The sequence below is a fragment of the Falco cherrug genome, chromosome 4 (assembly GCF_023634085.1).
Source record: "Falco cherrug isolate bFalChe1 chromosome 4, bFalChe1.pri, whole genome shotgun sequence".
NCBI lineage: Eukaryota > Metazoa > Chordata > Aves > Falconiformes > Falconidae > Falco > Falco cherrug.
Genome location: NC_073700.1, coordinates 81,701,434 through 81,724,174, shown reverse-complemented (window position 1 = coordinate 81,724,174; position 22,741 = coordinate 81,701,434). Strand labels below are relative to the sequence as shown.

The 22,741-nt window shown below is 35.8% G+C and overlaps 1 protein-coding gene across 2 annotated transcripts in view; it reads left to right on the top strand.

Annotated features, from left to right (window-relative positions):
• The window catches only part of DGKB (diacylglycerol kinase beta), a 363,946-nt gene that overhangs the window by 160,456 nt on the left and 180,749 nt on the right, over nucleotides 1–22,741 (top strand). The window lies entirely within an intron of this gene.

Here is a 22,741-nt window from a genome sequence, read left to right as displayed (position 1 = left end):
TCCTCAAGTGAAGCATTGTTGGCTACAGATCATTTATAGTTTTGTTTTCCTAGTGAAATGAATACATAAATGACTGACAGCAATTTACATACATTTACTTCTACACATTCAAACCAGAATTATTTTTCAGGAGCTTCTACCTTCCCATCTATAAGGAAGATATTTGTGTTGTTCCTAATGCTTTATGAGCAGACATAGCACTAAATTTACATTGCCATTATGAAGGTCCTATAAAAATATAAACCAAAACTTATAACTTAATAAGAACTCTAAGTAACATTTTCTGTTAGTATTGACATAATCAGAGATGCTTAAAAGAACAGTGGCATTCTTTATTTATTTAGGGAACTTTTAAGTAATAAAATACAATAATATAAAAAATCCCACAAGTATCTTCTTGGTTCTGTCTTATGGGTATGTTCACAGTTAGAATGAATTATGAGGAAAAAGGGTTTAAGGTCTTTGTGTCTTAGGAACAGCATCTCTGGCTTGTGCTTCTCTGTGGTTTCCCATTATATCTGCTCCCCACACTGAGTATATGAGGGGAATTAGGGGTGTCCAGTCTGACTCTTCATCCTTTTGCTTTGGATATGCTTTCAGACACAAGCAGAAGGAAGACTGTGATGAAGTCCAAATTTCACAGATTTAATAGTTCATCATTAAGATTTTTAACTCGGACACAAATGAAGTCTAATTAACTTGGGAACATGTTCTCCAATAGCTAGCGCTAGCTGTTCTGAAATCAACTTGTTCCACATACATTACATGAATATGTATATTACTTTTTAATAAAAATCAAAATCCACTTTTACAGGATATCTAATTCTGCAATCCAGTATTTCAAAATGCTGCAGAAAAGTGTTTTAATGAGAAATACAATATACAACATTGTAAACCCAAGGAAATTAAGGATATATGCTTAGTTTGTTTCATCACTACACTTCAGCATTAACAAGCTTCTGTCTCAGCTTTAAGTCATTGATGAAATTTTTTTCATATTAATAGCAATTTAGTAATTTTTATATAGTGCCTGTCGGCAACATGCAGAGACAGTCTATTCCTTAAAAGATATGAAAATGCTGAAAAAAACAATTAATCAGGTCTCCCCAAGTTTAAGATATTTAAGTAATAGCAAATTCTTGTTAAGGGTTTTTTTGCTTGTATAGTTTGGATTTTAGTCTCTGTTGTTCTCTGCATTTGCTTTGAACAACTAGAGGCAACAGAAATAACAGAAATTAGTACCTAAAACTAATATATATAATATATATAAGTATATAAGTGCAAAGTACATGCACCAAAACTAGTGCAAAATTAAGTTCATTTTAAGTGCAATTTAAATGGTTTCTAAAATGTAGAGTAGCACCATGTGTAAGGACACGGCACAGAAACAGGAAATTGAATGCCAAGTAGATACTGGGACATCTGCGAATGTGCTAGGCTTCAAAGAGTCCTTTAGCATTTTTTAAGGGAAGAAAACATAATTGCATTCAAGAAAAAAATTTGAACTGAAATTATACAGTGGCAAGATCATAATACTATTAAGGGCAATGTAAACTACTTGTAGAATACTGCAGGAAAACAGCAGCCTCTGCTTTATATGCCAGGCTCCATGGACAACCAGAAGATTCAGTTTTCAGTTAGAAACTTTAAATTAATTAATTTAATAATATAAAACTAATGATTCTTCACATAATAGAAATGTGAGCACTAGAAAATTATACCAGGAGTGGACAATTCATTACACTGAGGAAAGCTTCTAAAATTGCAAAATCACTTTTTTTAAGGAATAAGATCTGCCATATTTGTCATGCATGGGAATACATTAAAAAGCCTGGTTTACAATTTTGTTGGTGTGAATAAGACAAAGCAAATGGAGAAAATCAGAAATCAGATCTTAGACTTGCTAAAATTGTGTAATTCATATATTAGGTGGCATTCATAACAACTCTTGATAAGCCAGGCAAAAATCTTTGTGTAATCAAATAGGCAAAGTACTCAAACTTTAACTAAAGTAAAACTAATTTCATAAAAGCAAAATTGCTTTTAGCAGTTGGTGCCTAATACAAACTTTGACAAGTACTGAACTGGAAAAGCAGCAATCTACCACCATGCTGCGCACCAGTTTATAGCTGCTGATACCCAAGAATGTAACTGGAGTTAAGTCTATAGCAAAAAAATACTACTGCTGCCGTTAATGTTATGTTAAGGGAAACTAAAAAGATTGATATCATAGATGGTGTTATTCTTGGAAACATAAAAAATAGATGACTATTTTCTCCTTTCCCTAAGGTGGCATCAGTAGCACTTGGCTAATTCCTGACAGATGTTTATCCAGTTTGTCTCTAGGAATTCCCAGTAAAGGAAATTTGCCTGTGATGACCTACTGTATTACTTTGTTGTCCTTAGTCTGAAGTGTCTTCATCGTATCTAACCTGAGTAGTCTTGGTGTAGTTTGTGCCCAGCTCATTTTTTTTGGTATGGAGTAGAGAAAGAATACAAATTATTCCCTTCGTCTGTTATACTACTTATTACCTACTAGAAGGTCTATCAGACCATCTCTTAGTCTTGTGTTATGTACCCATTCTATCTCCAATTTCTTCAACCTTTAGTCACAGAAAATGTTTTCTAGACATCTGATCATATGTGTCGTTTTTTTCTGTGTTCAAATAAAACATGAGAATTCAATCCAATTACTCCCTTTGGTTCATGGCTTACTGGAACAGTAGTGCTCCCAATTAGACACAATGCTGCATTTGGTGTCTTATCAGCACTGAGTGGAAAAGAGGAATTAATTTATGTCTTGCAGAGGATACCTTTATTAAGAAAAATTAGCCCTCTTAATATTAGCATGATTTTCTTGATTCATATTTGACTTGCAGTTCATTGTTAATTTCAGATACTATTCAGAAGAACCTCTACTTCATATCTCATTTGGGTTTTTCATAGGTGATTTTTCCTGTCTACACGTAGAAAAATACATTTAATTGAATTACACCCTCTTTTAATTTTTACTGTTTCTCCAAGGAGCTGTGAAAACTAACGGTAGCCTACATATATTGCGCATTGCCTCACAGATTGATGCCAAATAATATGCACAGTCTCTAATCCGATATGAATAGAACCCACTGTATGAATTTTGTAACAGTATGTCAGGAATTGTACTTGACAACACACAATCTCAATGTATGCTTAGAAAGGCCAGAGGAGTAAACTCAATAAAATTGTGCTTGACATGGGCCTCTTAGTGCTTTAGGACCATAATTCAGGTTGGAAGGGATCGCAGGAAACTGTTAGTCCAATCTCCTGTTCTAAGCAGGGTCAGCTATGAGAGCAGATCACGTTGCTCAGGGCTTTATCCTTTAGGGTCTTTAAACCCTCCAAGAGTTGCAATGGCACAACCTCTCTGAGCAACCTGTTCTGGTGCTTTACTGTCGTTATGGTGGAGATGTTTTTCCTTATATTCAATCTGAATCTCTCTTGTTTCAACTTATATTCTTTGTCTCACATCCTCCCGTTATGTGCCAATGTGAAGAGGCTAGCTTTCTTATCATGATAACCTCCTCACAGGTACTTGCAGGCTGCTATTAGATCTCCATGAAGTTTCTCTTGTAGCCTGTGAGTCAGCTCATCCAGCCAGTCTTTTTTTTTTTAAGCTATTTTCCACCAATCAAAACCACAACATCCCAGCTCAGATACAAGAATGCTGGGGTAGATGGTGTTCAAAACCTCACTGAAATTGAGCATGACATCCATTGCTCTCTTCTCATCTACAAATACAGTTATTTTATCATAGGCAGCAATCAGAAGGCAATTTAGCTATTGGAAGGAAAGTGATACATGAAGTTTAAAAGGAATTCTTGACACTAGAGTGTTTATACGAAAAGTTTGATTAGTATGTTCAAGCCAAAAAAGGGGTTTTTTTCTACACCAGTCTTAGAGCTCTGATATGTACATATGTACTATACCATGTATAAGTACAGGGGAAGAAGAAACAAAGTGAGCTGTAGTAGCTGAATGACTATGTGCAATGTTAAACTTGATGAAAGCACAAAGCATGGAAGAACCATAAAAAACGTAAGCCAAGCTGTGTGTCAGTTTGAAAGCAGGAGCTAGAAACCATCTAAGAGCAATGTAGAATAAGATAAAGATTTTTCAAGTGCTTACATCCATCATTCTGTCAGGGTGGCAAGATACCAGGAGAGAAGTTCCATCTGCTTCCCAATAATACTGGAGTCACTGAAACAACCCAAATATTCCAGAAAAATGTGTATTGAAGTAATCAAGTCATATTTGCTCTAAAAAAGCCCAACAGCCTCCCCTCAAAAAAACAAACAAACAACAACAAACCCCAAGAAAACAAAAAAACCCCCAAAGCCCAAACCCAAGCCAAAACAAAAAACCTCCTCAAGAATATAGTAGGGCCATCTGAAAATGGAAGCTTGTCTTGGAAAGGCACAGATTCAGTGAGTTGGACAAACATAGCTGATACTATTAAAGGATAAATAAGCAGGCATGATAGAGGCAGGAAACATCAGGCCAACTGTCAGACAGTGGCAGGAACAGTTACTGATATATTTTGGGAAAGAAAGAAAAAAGTTATTTTCCCCATAAGCTACACAACCTGCTTTAATAGTCATACTTTCATGCACTAGGTTGATATTATCATGGTGGTCATCAAAGACAGGGTTCAGTGTTAGTGTGTCACCACAGACTGTTTTCTAGACAGTGGGCTTGCGATGTGTTTCTGCAGTTCCTGCAGTAATCAAATCTCAGTCACATCACATCATTTAGTCAACTTCCTGAGGTTATAAAGTATTAGAGGGAGTGTGTACGTAGACAAAGTATGTCAGCTTCTCATGGTGATTGTCAGGGTTAGCCTTTTCCCCATGGATAAAACAACATAATTTATGCTACTTCAAGCACTCAGCTGCTTAGCATTAACTGTGGGTCAACATGTATATGTGGACAGTTACTTCAGATAAGCTTTTGTACTATAGTACTTCTGAATATCTAGTTTGTTTTATCCTAGCTATTTTCCATGTCTAACCCAGACCTGTATTAAAAAAAACCCTTTGCTAATCAATTATACAGCACGTTATCTTAGCATATAGAAATATTTTCACAAATTCAGTAATAACTTTTCAGTTCAATGCTTGAACTTTAAAAAAACAAACTCCACCCCAAAACCTAAAACAAAATCCTTAAACCAAAACCCCATATACTTATGACTACATGCCAACATTACTAAAACTGACAACAATAAGAGGAATAAAGTAGATATAGATAGCCTTTAAAAATAAACCCTATTTTTACAACTGATTCCTCACAGGTCTAATCTCAGATCTTGCCAGGATCAAACCATTTTCACCAGACAGTCCTGCAGTCCCAACAAAGCAGAAATACATATTGTCAATTATAAGATGGATGGGCATATATTCCGTGAAATACACAATAAAGGTACCAAATTTGAGTACACATAAACCAGATAAAAATGGAAGATCGTGAAATACTCATTTGCTGAGTGAGACCTGAGAAGTAGGATGTGGAAGATGAATGACCAACAGACAGTGAGGCAAACCCTCGCATAAAACCAGGAAACAAGAAAACAACATCAGAACAGTCTCTGTTACCTTGAGAAGAACTTGTATCTGCACCAACATCAAACCACATAATAACACAGTCAAAAAATTTGTGCAATGCTTAGATGTGAAGAAACAATCCTTTAAGCTTAGGGAAGAGTAGCTTAGTTGTCAAGCAATTTTAGTTACGTAATAATCAATTCAAATGGAGAGACTGTCAATGCTATGTATCTTTTATGGGGAAGTTATTGAAGAATGTTAAATATGTAGGGAAGTTACAATGCTTATTTTTAGTGTTTCTCAAATGATTGTCTCAAAGTGAGACAAAACTGGTATTTTGATAAAAGCGTTCTCAAAGAATGCATCATTAAATGTTCCATTTTGACTAAACCTTAGGAACCTCGACTTTCACTAAATACTTGGTTGAAAAGAACGTGTTGGTGGAGGAAGAAGCCATTTTGTATACTTAGGGATAGGAAAAACAGGAGAGCTCACAACAAATGTCTGCTGCTTAAGCTTACTGTGCTTTCTCTTCAAGGTGGGTATTCAGGAGAAATGAATCAGTGTTTCTGTCTACCTTGACCACGTTCTAAAACTTGGGAGGGGCAGGAGTACCACAGGAATTCTAGGAACAAGCCATAGACATGCGGGATGGAAGTGGAATTGTGTAGGCAAAATCACAGTGGAGGTTGAGGGTTTGAGTTAGTTGATTAAAAGTTCAGAAATAATATAAACTAGGCAAAGTCTATTGACTGATATGATTATACAGGATAGGAAAAACACTCATACTTTTGTAAAAATCATTTTTTGTAACTGATTTGCACGTGGATTATTCAATAAAAGTTCCTGGAAAATTAGCCAAATTATCCTGATTTACTAAATTTGGGACTGCTGGCAGTGCTGTAACTGCCACACATTCACTGAAGGTTACAAAACCACAACAAAAAAAACCCAAACAAAAACCCCCAGAGAAATCAGGCAAAACCAATAATGGAGTCCTTTTTAAAAAATCTCATTGCTACTGGATGTCTCACAATGAACAGTTCTTATTCCTAAAGATAGGTGAGTACTTTACTTCAGAGGCTCACCCTTCACTGAGGCAAATAGCTGTTGGCCAACCCAAAGACACAAAGGTAGTCAGCTGAGTACCAAGCATCATTCCACAGAAGCCAACTTTGCTAGACCTTGATCATGTACACTTATGCAAAAAAACTTGAAAATATTATTGAAAAATAATAGTATGCCGATGACGACTGACCTCAAAAAGACTGAAAATGTTTAAACCAAAAAATTCAGCTATCTGGCATTGACTTCCTTTATAGTTACTCATAGCACTTTGTATTGTTTTCCATTTTGTGAGTAATAATGCTGAAAAAAATTATGAATAGATTTCCATTGCTGTTAAGATGAGAGTCCTAAAGTAGGTTTTCCAGAAACAAGCATAATTTTGAATTTACTGTTCTGCTACTGAATTAGTTTAAAGCCTTTATGGAGCCAAAATTAGGTCAACATGAATCAGTACTGAAAATATTTTACCATAAACATTTTCTTCCTTTGTTTTCTTTCTTTTTCTTTTAAATAAATAGTAAATTTACCTGATGTTAATAGGAGATAAACTAATAATAACACTGTTTAACTATCATCTGATTTTTTTGTAACTGCATAGGATGTTACAGAGTATATGCTACCAAGTCCCTTGCAGCTCTGTAATTAAGAGTGTTTGAGCATATAAACTGATCTTGTAAACAGCTGTATTGTCTTTTAGTACAAGTTTGTATAGAAAGAAATATTACCAAGATAGGTAGCATAATTTGCCTTAAAATTTAAAGTGTGGAATAGTGCAAACTTCCCTATGTAAAAATGATAGATACCAGTCTGAAATGAAAACAGGTCTCATTGGTGTCAGTGCAGTATTCGAGGTGTAAGACCAAACCAAATACTATAGTAATGATCGGTATTTACAGATAGCGCCTATAAAGGACTGTACTAGCAGCTGTTGTATATCCTTGCATTTAACTAGAAATGTTCTTTATAAGTGACTGTTTAGGTAACTCTCTGATTTTCACCTCAATTTCGTTCCTCTTGGGCATTCCATCCAAATTTTAAATTTAAATTTTAAATTCCATCCAAATTTTAAACTAACTTATTTTTTTTACCAAGTTATGTATCTGTTACATAGGTAAAAAAAATACATATTTACTCTGTTCACACTTGGGTGGATTGCCTAATCTGGCCAGAAGGACTGCAAAAGTAATGCTCTCTCTGAGGATAACAGTAGAGTCCCTCAGAGGCTTACACTCTTTGTAGACCCAGAATTGCTCCTTCCTGGTCTAGGCTGATCAGCTGAGTGCATGCTTTAGGCCCCCTGCTTGGGATCTTTACTATTGGTGCTCTTCTGCATACATATCCTAAAGAATCATCAACAGAATCAAGCTCCTTAGCCAGCTTAAAGCTATAGCTAATCTTACTCAGACTATTTCACTTGTACAAGATACTTAAGATGTGAAAACATCAGATCTGTCTAGTTACTGAGACAGGATTTAAATCAGAATCTGCTAACATCCTTTCAGCTGAAACTTTGAATACCTGTGCAAACACATACACAAGAACATATTGATTTGAAAAAAATAGTGGAATGCTCTAGGACAATAATTAAGATAGTAACCTGGAAGAGAACTGTGATATCCAGAGTCCTGTTCCATCTGTTGTTTTTGTCCAGTTGATTAACTTGTACGTGGCAATTCAGAAAGTTCCACTACTATAAATGACTTATCTAACATCAATATGTACATAATTTTAATGCTAAAACAGAACTTATGCAAGTAGAACACCTCAGGCTTTCGTTCAGTCTTTACTACATGATAATTGATATCATAGCAATATGATGATATTCTCACTTGTATGATCTACAACAAAAATATTTTTTGCAAGTGTATTTAGTTAAGGCAATAAGTTATATGAATGTGCCTGGAAGAAATGTTCTGTAAGTTCTTTGAGACACAAGTCAGTATTATATGCTGGTTTAATAAAAAAGACCCCAGTCAGTTATCAGGTAGAGGGGAAACTTCTTTAATACTACAGTCAGGCTGTGTTTTCTGCAAAATTATTATCACAAAGTAGTAAAGGTCTACGACAAAGACAAGTGTACTTTTATGACACTTAATATGTTACTATCAAAATGCACTATCAAATATATATTTGCACGGTCATGATTTAATATCATTCAGCCTTAACCAGTCACTAAGAGCCTCTTATTCTGCCAGTGGGGAAAAATATGACTGCTTAATTCTCATAATCATAAATTTGAACTTGTTATGGGTCTGCTTCCCCATCGCTATACTCTAAGTCATCAAACTCCACTTCCATTATATCTCCTTAGTTCTTTTTATTTTACTTTTGCAAAACTGAAAAAAAGAAAAAAATCCAAAAACCTGTTAGAAAAATCTTACATAGAAGCCATATTTTTGGCTTTTCTTGTTAAAGGATATTTCATTAGCATCACTAGAAACTTTGGCTGTCAGAATTTTTAGTCACAAATAGCAGAGTCTATGTAGGGTTGTTCCTCTAACTGGCAGTGTAATCTCATCATCTTTTATTTAATCTATGTTATTTCACAGTATAATTATTTCTCTTTTTTTAAATGTAGTTTATTAGAGTATATATCATTTACAAAATGGAATTAATTTTAGTTCGTGGTAGCCACACATTTTGAAATTTCAAGGCCCCATAGCATTTTGCTGTTTATGGTGGTTAAAAGGAATTATTTTTTTCCCCTGTAGAAAAATATTCTAAGGACGTTTGCTATTTAGTCCCTGATTCAATGCAGAATTTAAGCTCATGCACAACTTAACACTAATTTAATGTGGCATTTGAGTATGTGTTTAAAATTTCCTGATCTAGTGAAGCATTTAAATACTTGGTTAATTTTTTAACCATTTTCTACAGTTTCATTAGTATGACTGGACAAATGCACATGTTGAATTCTAGGCATTTAGTGTAAGCTATTTCATTATTTGAGTGAGATTTGTGGGTATACATAACTAAAAATCATGTTTATTAGTTTCCTGAACTAATATGAATATAAGCACATGCTTAAGTGATTTTGTGAATCCTAATCATCACTTTGAATGTGCTAATGGAATACTGTAATATATTGCTTTATTTCTGTGCCAGTGAGGGACAGAACACTTCATAATAAACAATATTATTACTCTCTAATCCAAATCACTTTTTTTCCTGCAAAAAGGGTTAAGAGAATGAACAATTCATCTATGTATGAATGTAAATATATCTGTGTTGATGTTGGGTATATCATAACCTCAGTCTTCTAGCCAAATCTGTAGAAGTGGTTGCTCTGTCTGTGGAGAGAATTCTGCTCTCTTTCAGGATTATGTTCAGAACAGCTTCAATCCCAGATTTAAAATACTGTCGTCTTCAAAAGTTACTGGTAGTTCAATTTATAGTTATCTTGTTTAATCTCCAAACATTGCTATTCTTTTACAAATTAGTTATTTTTATAGGCTTTTGCTCTTTGCATGTTTAAACTATTTTTACTTTTTTCAGCTTTTGTTGCTATTGAAATTCTTCTGCAGAAATTTTAGATCCTATGGCAAATAGGAGTGGTGCAGGGGATAATACAGGTTTTTTTGTTGCAGGTGGTTATTTGTTTTGTATGCCAGAAAGCCACATACATATACTACATGCCATGGAAATCTGGCTCTGTAGAATAATTCATAGATAAGGAGCTATAGGAGCGTCTCTGAAGGTTTCCCCTTGCTGCTGTGTGATGATGTTTCCCTGAGCATGGAGAAGGTGAATTCCATAACTAGAAATACTTAGCCTTAGGGTTGGTAATATCTTTATTGCAACACTGCTGGTGGTGTTTCCTGCTAGCTAGTTTCCTTCTACCACTGTGGATTTAGTTTACCTTGTAAATCCCTCTTGTCATCATAACCTTCTACTATCCATAAGGTGTATCTGGGTATGCTGGTAAGAGAGCTGCCCTGTACTACATGTGACGTGTAAAGGTATGTTCATAGCTTACTCTACTACTTAATGAAACTTAACTACCACAAAAAATGATTGTTTTCTTAGGTACCATTTCTTGTGCTTTATATAAGTACAAAGAAATTCAAAGGATTTAGATTATTCCTACTGTTTGTTTGGCTATTTATTTATTGCAGTTATAATGCTAAAATGTGAATGTGTGCTGGAACTTCCTGAAAATATACATGTATGTTATATAGACTGATTGAGAATTGTGTGTGTGATTTCCCTTATAATGCAGTGAGAATACTGGTCTGCTGAATTCACTGCGGGTTTTTGTCAGGATCAGTGAAAATACAGTTCTGTGGGCTATATTTAAATTAGCAAGTAATTTGGCTCAGTAGGAGTGTAGCAATTGATGCTGAGTCCCTTCTGTCTACAAAACACGCAGTTTGGGAGCCTTAATTCAAACTGGATGTAGTCTGTTTCCCTGCGATGAACTCTCCTGGCACATGCTTGTCCTAAAGTGACCTAGAAGACTGGTCACTGGTTTGGCCTGTGTCCCCCCACGTTATGGGAGGAGCACAGCAGCCACACTAACTGCGCTTCCTCCCAAAGGTATCTGCCTGAGATGTACTAGTCCTCGCTTCAAACAGAATCACAGGAAGTGGGGATGGTTACGAGATTTGCTTTAAAATGTCATTGACGCTCCGACAGTTATGCAATAAACCTGAAAAAGTCATACAGTAGTATAGTGTGTTTAACTTTCACCTAACTTCTTCCCCTCCTATCTTCCCACATAGATTTTTTTTTTTTTTTCCTGCATTTTACGGATTTGAAGCTCTCTTGCATCTAACTGTTCATAATGAGGTTAGAACAATGGAGAATACCTTGAACAAAACCAGACTTGCTCTAGATTTATGAGTAGCTCATGCACTTATTAAGCTATCACTTATTACCCATTCCTGCCATGTAAAATTATTCTTCTGGTGTGAAATCAAAGGCTAGAAAGTGACTTGTTTCCTATATTCAGTAAAAACTTCTAAGAAGAATCATTGGGAGAGTCTTAGGCAGTTACCTAAATCCTTCTCCTTCATTCATAAGGGATTTTGAAAATCGAACAGTTTATAGAATTGTGAGGATGTATGTTAAATTTCATGATTGATAGTTGTATTAAATAAAGTGCAATGAGGCATTATAACTTTACTAAGCAGATACCGTAAAGGATATTTTATGGGCAGAAGTGCAGTAAAATGAAACTTTCAGTCCTCAATATTTTGTCTTTGCTTGCATTAGGTAGTAGAGATTCTGAGTCTTGTTTATTCAGGGATTTTAATGGCGGTGGGGGTGGGGCTTTTCTTGGTTTTGTTGGGGTTTTTTTTTGGAGGAGAGCTATTTGTTTTCATAAAGGAAGGGTCTACAAAGCAGCCTAGCCAACAGCTACTGTCGCAAGTGACAGTTATAAATGAGAGTATGTGCCTAAAGACATAATTAATCTGCAGTGTGCACAGAACAGCTCCTTAGCTAAATACAACTAAATCAGCTACACAGTGTGTAATTAACTTAAAACTGTATTAGTCGTAGTACAATATTATTCATTATATATGTAAGTTATTATTTTCTCCATATGAAATTTCTAATATACTAAGTAATGATTAGGATTTCATTATAGTATTTCATTCATATTATCATAATGTAATTGTGATGTATGTTCATCTTGTTAATGCTGTTATACTTAGTTGTTCTTAAAAGAAATGTCAAGGATATCAGGAAAATATTATGTGGGTTTTTTGCACACAGACTGAGAAACATCTCTATTCAAATGAAATTGAAATTTTAGTCCTTGTCTTGATTTTGTAATTCTGCTTGTTAGTGATGACAAGAATATGTTGAGGAAAGGTGGATGCCAACAACACTTTATATGGAAGTCAAGAGTAAGGTGAATAAGCGTTAAGGCTGGTCATAAGACTCCTGGTGAGCTTAAAGTAGAAAGAAGCTTAGAGGACTGATAAAATGACTTGAAGAAAAAAGACCGAGATTTAGAAGAAGTGAGGCTAGCAACAGAGGTAAATTTCATCTGGAAAGGGAATTTATGAAATGTACAAGCTGTACAGAACAAAAGGTGTGGTGAGTGTATGCTGATACTTTAACCTGGCTAAGCTATAAAACTTGAGTCTCTGTGTACACATGTAAAACATGTGAAAAATAGCTTAGATATAAATTGTAATCATGGTGTTTTCACATCAGAGTTAATCCTGATATGTGTAAGCAAGTTTATGTAAATGAGTTGCTTTAACAGCTTCTCCCTGGCAATATCATTTATGTTTTTCCCATGCCATTAAAGAACCTGTCTCAGAATTTTGCCTTCACAGGTCTACCAGAGACCTACTGGGTCTTCCCAGACTGCCTGTCTGTAGCTGAAAGTGGCCAAAGAAACCATGATCATGCAGACTCAAGTGCCCATTGAGGACATGAAGTCCAGTTATTTCTGAGAACACAGTATAAAAACCAATCTATTACAGGTAACAAAGAGGGAGATCAATTTTATATCAAATTAAATGTATAGATATTTAATTGCAAACATTTAAGAAACAAATTCTAATTAATTAATTGCTTAAATTATTTATTGGTTAGCAAATGAGAATGTGGTAAGCATTGGAATTTTTTTCCTCTGGCTTCTGATTCTAATTGGCTTGGTTTAGAACAGTCCACCCATTGACTACATTGAAAATTTCTGTTAAAAGTAGAAGATTCATCTAAGGTATCAATCTTTTGGGTGAATGATGAATACGGTATGATGCTTTTAGCGTGTGTTATGTAGTCATAGCTGTTGTCTTCTTGATGCTATGAGGGAGAAAGATAAATCAAAAATAGAGCAAGAAAAGCATTCTGGCCACAGACAAAGGGATAAAGAAGAGAAATAAACATAGAATTCTGAGATTTAAAGTGGGCACTTCTGCAGATTTAAAAAGGAACTGGATGTTAAATTTTTGTTTTGGCATCAGCCATACAGTCATATGTACAGTATGCATCTGCACTCAATATTAAGCCCAGGTAGCAGAGAGATTCTTTTTAAAAAAAAAATAATCCGGCAAATATTATTTAGGAAGAAGTTTTTAGTTTTAAGAGATTTGCATATATCTGAGAAGAGTTCATGTCACAAAACACATGAAAGTAACAATGGTATACCAGCCATTTAAATTATATGCACTATTGATTTTATGATGTATGTTATACAGGGAGGAAATATGGCGGAAATATCTAAAAATCTCAGAGAGCTAGAGTCGTCTGCCATTTAGTTTTATTTACTTATCTAGAGACGTGATAGCTTTTGAGATTCCAGTGGTACAAAAATATTATTTATATCACCAGATCTGCATGTTTTCTACATTTTTATGGCAAAGTCCCAAAAGGAACATGATTTAACTAAACTGAAAGTGGGTGGATTTAGCCAAGAAACACTTAGTCTTATGTTATCATCCGAATCAGGTGGAACTAGAGGCAAATTACTGAACATAAGTTATTCTGTGTCCTTACTGGAACAATTTGTACTAAAGAGCCTTTACAGACACATAGCCAAGGAACTCTCTATTCACTGCTTGTGGTTTTACAGTTTCTTCATATAAACTTGAGTTATGAGGGTAAAACAGCATATTCTTTGTTTCTGTGACAATCCCAAGAGTACTTAGGCTTATCACACAACAAAGAATGGGTCAAAATTTTTGTACTTATGCTCTTGTTTTGTGTAACTACTGGTGGTGTCACTGGGCTGGCGTGGCACACCAGAATGAAAGACGTAGGACCACACCTTGTAGTCAGTGCTTTCCAGTGCATCCTGCTAGGCAGTCTTACTGTGGAGGATGCTCCCACCAAGAGCTGTGCAATCACATCAACACTTATTGCACAGTACACTATGGTAGGGTATGCACCACTTGCACCTGCACCTTGGTTTAGCACCACCAAGCCACATACACACTCTTCAGTAACCATGTAGTGTAAACAGGGCACCCTTTCCATGATAGGCTCTGGTACTATCCTGGTAATGAGGTTCCAGCCTAGAGGGCTGTCCTTGGCATATACCTGCAGTACTGCTGCTGTGGAAAGACTGTTCACGCAGCCATTCTGGTCTCTACAGTGATGAAGGAAAAGCTCTTCAGCTGCTGGATTCTCTAGGGCATTCACATATGCTCTCCTTACTTTCCTGCTCTGGCTTTTCGTGTTTTCCTTTTCCCTGTACTCTGTAACTCACAATGTTATATCTTATAACTCATGATACAAGAGAAGCATCAGGATTGGCACCAGTCACTTTGGAGTTGATCATGGCATTAGCTGTTTATAGTTGCTGTCTAGAGCTGTTGCCCTAAAAATTCTTTGCCAGATTTTTCCCATGTTTAAAAAGGTACTTAATCCATAGGTATTGCATGTTACTACATTACTTCTTTCTTAGGTGTGTATCCATTCAAACAAATCAGGTAATCCAGAATGCTAAAGGAAATAAATAGCAGAAGTCTTGGTGTTGTCTGAAGAAATAGATGCAAATTGGAATTCTGTGGACCTCTATACGTCTGGTACTTGGGAATAGAAAGGTGCAACAGATTACATAGATCCAGCCCCACCAATCTTGGTCGAAGGGAAGAAACATTCTGTAAAACACACAGCCTGGGAAGTCAATTCTGACCCCTACAGGGCTTATTTAGGTTCCTGCAGCATTTTGGTTCCCTTAGAGAGTAGCAGGTAAAAGGTCTGCTGCCTTGCATCTGTAAAATCCCATAGCTGGTGCCTAAGAGCTCCTTTTACCATTTTTCCTTCTTAGGCAAACTCCATGTTAAAGGGGGTGATATCAGACGTTCATTGACATGTTTCTTTGTTTGAAAAGGTTGTCTGTGACCTGACACAGATTTATCACTGTGTCAATTTATCAATTTATCAATTTATCATTGATTTATCACTGATGCGAAATATCCAACCACGTTCACTTATGCTAGGGTTGCAGGGAAGGAAGCACCCCTACTTCCCAAAGAGCAGTGGTTGGAGAATCTTTGGGGAAGTGAATATACCCAGCAACAAGCACTGATGCCTGGGTAGAAGTTGGCTAATATTAAAAATAATTTGCTTTTGGACTCTGGGTTTATACTTGCCTCTCTTGATATCAATGAGTTTCACTGTGGTGATCCTACTTCTTTTGTTCTTTCACTTTTTACGCCAAGTAAGTGAGGAGACTGAGAGGAGGAAAGGCTCTGCCAACGTTTAGAAAAAATGCTGTGTTAAGCCAAAAAGAAACATAGTGGCAGGAGAGTCCTTTGATGGTTCTGCAGTTCAGGAAGATTGCTATCATTTCAAATACTGCTATTTTCTGCTTTCATTGCAAAATATCTCTGAATAAAGTTCAGCATTTTTTTAAGGCAAAAAACTAAACAACAGGGGTTTAATGAGAAAAAAAGTCATTTTCTATGATCATTTTTGAAGTTATTAGATTTATAAGCACAGCCTTAGTTAAATGGCATTTCCCTTCTTAGGAGTGTTATTGACATTTTCATATGAGATAGAGAGACCTTTAATGAGATCTCAATCAAAGGTAATATTTATATAATGATACATGAATTCATAAATGCTAGTCAAATAAAAATGCTATAGTCCATTTTGGCCTTCACCTTATGGAAATCTGTGCAGGTCATAAGATGAAAAAGCTCAGTGAATGACGACTAATACTCTCTGACTTGACTGTCTAATTATGTCTGGCTAATTGTATGAGTTAATGTTTGAAGCTGAATCTTGCAATGTAACTTAATCCATCACCCAGACAAAATGCATGGAAAAAGATACTGAAATTTTCTCCTTTGTTAGACATATGATCTCCTTATGTTTGAGTTTATGGTGATTTCCCTTCTCATGGGTGAAAAGAACCCAAGAGTGTTAGTTTGTTTGTTTTTTTAAAGGCAAAATTTATCTAAACTGTATGTTAGCTACCAAAGAAACATGCAGACAAGCAGACAGATGCTTACAAAATTGCAGTCTGTTACCTTTTATTGTGGCTTTGAAGGGCAAAAACATACTAAAAAATCGACACAGTGTATGAATTTCTTCACTGATTGAAGAGAAAGGGAGGAAAGGTATGAACTGCTATTTCATCTCTGCTTTAGCAGAGAATAAAGTTTGACTGGTAGAATCTCTCCCTGTTACTTAAGCTGGTTTTGGAGATAGAGCACAGACTCCAAATTAACATCCTGGGTGATCTGACCCTGTGACGATATTGACACCTGAGTTCAGTTAAGGGCTGTGACACCCACAGTAGAGAGGGAAGATGAGGTAGGGGGTCACCTGCCTGTTAGTTTCTAGATACTACAGATTTCTAGGCACTACAGACAATAGCCCTTACTAAGTAGTACTTTTCAGCAAATTCCCAACCTCAGAGCACTTGGAAAAGAAGCAGATTTCATTATATCTGTTTTATTCATAGCTAAAATGACTTTTCAGAGGCTATTCAGGAAGCCATGGGTAGAACGAAGAAAGAGTCAGATCTGTGGAATTTTAGACAAATTTTATGTAGAAGGGAACACTGTCTTTCTTGACTTTCATCTTGAGCCCTTAAGTCCATTCCCCATGTGTGGAATACAATTCTTTTTCTACCATAACTTTCTTTACATGCTTTGAATTTATAAAATTATGTACAGAGAAAATAGTGATGCTATTCTTGTGCTTTGATCACCTACAAGTAATCGGTGCTGTGGATTTTCCATTACATGGGTAAAGATATACATCATTCTGTCTGAGCACGAGCTCAGAATCGGAGCCACCTTCTTCACGTTAATCCTGTGTGCATAACAGATTGGATCAGAGATAGCTTAGGGATGCACAGCCACAGCATCGCTGACTTTTTCTTCATTGCATCTTTTTCCTCTGCGTTTATAGCTTAATTGACATACATTTTAACCCCGTTCTTTCTTTAGTTAAGTCCAGACATTACGAGAAAAAAATGCCTATAGTTATAAATTTTGACCTAAAATCTTATTTACTTTTTTATGTAATATATAGCCATATATTCCTTCTAGTGTCACAATATCTTCAAAATCTAAAGAAAATATATTCCTTCAAATATTTCTTGATGAGGCAAGAAGGAATATTGTATTTGGTATTTTTTAATTTCTAGGCTAGGCAGCTTTTGGAGATAAAATGAAGACATAGTTATGGGTTATTGTTGTATTTTCAAAATCTTATTTTCAGACTTGTTACTCAACCAAACTTCATGTGTTTGAATGAGAGAGCTACTAGTGTCTCAGGAGGAAATTTTCCTTTTCAGGACTTCTGAAAAGCTCTGGGCCACTTCAGTCTAGTCAGATTTATCTATCTAAATTTAACATTTAATTCTGAAAATTTCATGCTACCACTGCCAAATTCTTTTCATGGTGTTGTGGGAGTGGTTTTGGTTGATTGGTTGAGGTTTCTTTCTTTTCTCCACGCCCTACCCCCCCTAAGTTCAGGGGAGAAAAAATGTCCATGCCAGAAAATAACATGAAAAGCAAATAATCAGGAGGATCAATATTTCCAAATTGTCAGATGAAATTTTAAAATGAAGTTTACAATGCAAAGCAGCACTCTAATCTGGTGTGCACAATATTAGGTATCACAGTTTTGCCTGTATGGCACCAATATGTGTCTACAGAAATAAAGCATTAAAAAATAATGAGGCTAATGAACGTGGGTTCTTGTAACTTTTGTTGCCCCAGTATACCTGCATTTCATAAGCAGTTGTCAAAGATTTAAGTAACTACCTCACCTCATTTCATTTTGTAACCCCAGAAGTAAGTACACTTGATGTCACTTGATTCACAACAACATCCATATTACTAGTTATCCCTTAAAAATGGCTCTCATGAATAATGAAAATAAATCCCTTTTCTACTCCCATAGCAAGAGGTTTTAAGTGCTACCACCTGGCATCTTAGCAAAAGATCATAATAAGCATGTTTTCTTACAATAGTTCATTGAGATGGTACATGGCAAGAATGAACAAATTTCTACTCTTAGTGCCAAATTAGAAGCTCTACTCATCTATAGCAGCTTTGCCAGACCAAGTCATAGATGGTTGTTCTTAGAAGCATGATTTATAAAATCCTTATTTTGTCTTCACTGGTTCTGTTCTTGTTTGTTCTGTAGGAAGTTTAAAGCCAAACAGCTGCCCTTTTCCCACGTGTGTTCAGTCGTCTTCTCTATTTTATCCATCTATCTATTCTATCTTCATTTGTATTCAGCCCTTCACTTTTTCCTTCATAGTTCATTCCTTTATTTTGTAATGCTCATTTATTGTTACCTCATCTTCACCACTCTCTTTTTAACTCTTGTCACTTACCTGTCACTTTTGTGTGACAGGAATTGTTCCTGCTTAACAAAATCAGTTTCTAATTCCATTTAGCTAAGTAGGTTCAACTGCTTTATGTGGACACTGAAGCAGTTTAAAAGTGGCTAAAACAGTTTTAGCTTAACCCAATTAAACTAAATCAATTTTGACCACTCTTTAACCACTTTAAAAGCAGCCACACAAATGAGTGCATCAATTTTGTCTAAATTAATTTAGATATATCAGCACATTTCACATCTGTAAACTCATAGTATCTCTTTTACCATTCTTTCTCATCAGAACACAGAGTCCCACGTTTTATTTTTGTTCCAGTACTCTAATCTTTGGACTGGGCTTATTCTGGAAGACCTCTGAAAATTGTTTCAGATGAACAGCCTGCAAAATACAAACTTTCAGAATACAAAAAATGGTTTCAGACAGTCTCATTGCAAAACACTGTGATTAACTCAATACTAGGGCACAGAATGTATAAGTTCACTGTCATTAATTAGTGAACACTTCAGCCTGTCAGAAAGGTTAGTAGGGCTTCTCAGATACCAAATATTGGAAATTTCAAGGACAAATCTCAAAGAATAAATTATTTAACAAGTGTGTTATCTGGATCCACCTCAGTCTTCCCTCTCTTCTCATTTCTTGGGTGATAATAGCTATTTTTATCAGCAAATATTAAGGGTTTTCTGTTTTAACACTGTCAGATACCTAGAAATGAAGCATGGGAATTACAGTTAGAAGACTGCATGCCCCAAAGCAGCAACTCTACTTGAAGATAAGTTGTTGCTAGAAAGGCAAGTATGATCCTTGAAGTTCTGAGGGGAACACTGAGTAAAGGTAGCATGCTCTGGATGCAGTCTTGGTAAGTTTGTCCAGCTGTGGTATCCATATTTCAAAAAGGATGTTGAAAGACTTAAGAAAGGTTCAGAAAACTGTAACAAGAGTGGTTCAGAAGGTTTAAGAGCTTTATTGCAAAGGACAGTGACAAGACAACTTGATCAGTCTAAACGTACCTTAATGAGAAGAGAATATATGATAGTCAGCAGCCTGTTAAGATAGCAAAGATCCTCAAGATATAAGCTTAAATGAGACAAATCAAGGTTGGTCATGAGTCACTGAAATTTAAAAATGAAGCAAATTAATCAGAGAGACAATCTGCTTACTTTCATCACTTCAGCTTTCAATTTGAGATAGTACTGTTTCTGGGGAAAAAAAATATAGCTCGGGATGAAATGCTATTTATTTATTTAGGAATGGCAGTGTTGAATGTTATTTCCTCTTCAGACAGGAAATCATAATGAACTCTGTGTAAGTGGGTCAGCAGGACCTTTCCCATGTACTTCAACTATACCAGGAATTCCTGTTCCAAAAGAAAGGAGGAAGGGAAGCAGCAGCACACAGGTGGGCTGCTGCTGGGGCTGCCAGAGCTAGTCCTTCCTGCTGGAGCCTGCTGGAGCTCCTCTGGCTTCTCAGTTCCTCTGCCTGCCTACAGCTGTTTGCTGCTACTCTGTACGTAGTGCTATACTGCTGCACTTGTATAACAAAGACACTTTGAATGGCAGGGTAGATACACAACTTAAAGGAGGCAAAATCTTTTGAAAGCAACAGAATTGAAAAATACTGCAGTAAGTATAATAATAAGATTTAATTGTATCATAGTATAAAATAAGGCATAATATTATCATGATAGATTCACAATGACTGTAGTACTTATTAAGCAACATTTATTTCGATATACAATACTGTGAGTTTCTATTTTATCTGCCAGTCAATTATGAGAAGGATTTTTTTATGTAAAAGAAACTGTGTCAAAAACTAGTAGGCAAATTTCTTATTTCTTGCAATGCTAAAATATATAGCGATTTGGTGTTTAACAAGCTGACCTGCTTGATTTGAACCCTATTACGTATTTCTTCATAAGATGGTTCATAATGTTCCTAAAGTATTGTCAAAGTAAATACTTCAATTAAAAGAAATTCCTTTCTTTAAATGTCCTCCTTGATCACATCATCTCAGTCAATCTCTTCAGCCTTTACTCCCTCTTCTGTTTGAAAACTCAAAAAGCGATTGGAGTTGGTATGTGCCATATGGGGCTTCACTGAAGCTATTTAAAGACTACTGAGTTTAAAAGGCCCAATTGATTCAAATGACAATTTAGAAATGTGGTTAATGGCAAGAATAATTTTTTAGTTCAGAGAAAAAGAATAATTGAAAGTCCTGCAGAAAACCAGCATGTACATGTATGAAATTCAGTTGAAAAGCAGCATAGAATAATTATAAGGTCTTCCTCACCCTTGGCTCACTGCTTCAACTGCGTGGAGCTGTGTCATTTTGTGTACCATTTCTCTTTAACTATATTTGAAGTTAAACAGCATGTATGGTGTCTTTTTTCTGTCAAGAAGAGTGACAGCTTCTATAATTCCCTTGTTTCACAGAGTATAAATATTCCAATGACTGTTTTGATGGCTACAGTCATTGAGTTTTAACATGTATATTTATTGATTGCCTTGTTCTGATGATTTATGGTCAGCTGCCAAGAACAACTATGCTTTGCAGTTAAAAGATGTTTTTTCAAGTTAGACTAAAATAATAAGGTTTCTAAATGTAAAACACATGTAAAATAGCACAGATTTCTTGTATTTGGGTGGATAGAAGCAGACTGGGCAATTGATAATTCCTTAAGAGGTGACTTTCTGGAAACTCCTGCCTGCCATTAATTTGCATAAATTTTCAAATGCAGGCTGCAAACAGTTATGAAAGTGCTGTTGAGGAATCTCTAGCTCCCAGATGTATTATGTAGCTTGGCTGGTCAGGTCAAGCTAGGAGATTACATACCGGGCCATGTATTCTTCTTGGCAATGTATAGACATTTACTCCTTGTGGGTGGAATATAAAGTCCCCCTGAATGGCTGCAAAAATCTGCATTTTCTGCAAACTTGGATATGTTCACACATATATACTGAGCAGCTAACCAGTTAGAAACACCAAATACATTCGGGATTCCTACCTTCGGTTAAGTTTTATTACACTTCCTTTTCTGATACAGCTCTCAGTAGACAAAACAAAAATCGGTACTGTTAGTTGACGTGATGTAATTGCTACAGGACTCCAAGGTCAAACTAGTAGCTGGTGTCTCAAATGGATGCAAAATGCATGGTAGTGGCAATGGAAAAAAATATGAAAAAGAAAAAAACCTATAGTTTTACTTGCAATGCAGCTCTTTGTAAATCAGTTGGTATATAAAGATGTCTTATGTTAGTACAATTTTACTGAAATAGTTAATAGGTCTATAACTCTTTTAGTCCCAATGCTGTTCCCAGAGCAATGCACATCTTAATCTTTTTGGTATTCAGCAAATTTAATAACAGAAACATTTGACTACGAAGGCACCGTCGTCTTACGTGCAAAAGCTGCTGATGAAATTGTACATAGTTTGTCCTGTTTTAGATCAGGAATGAAAGTTTGTCTTCTAGATAAATACGTAACATCATTATCACACTTGCCAAGAACAGCATTATTATGTAATATTATTCATATAATCTGTAGGCTAAAGGACTGAAATATCTTCAGTTTGTGGCCCCATCAGACAGAGGAAAGAGTCAATACGTCCCTTTCCAGATGGGTTTTCTAACCAGTTCGTTGAAACCTTATGTTCTGCTTTGTTCAGTCATTACCACCCTTGAAAGTGAGTGGCCCAAAAGCTTGATGGAACGGAGAACCAGGGCTTGTTTGCCCAAGTATGGGTCAAACAGCAGCCTTCCTGGACACTGGCACTTTTATGCCACAAAGGGTAAGATGCTGTATAATTTAATCATGAAACTTACTCATG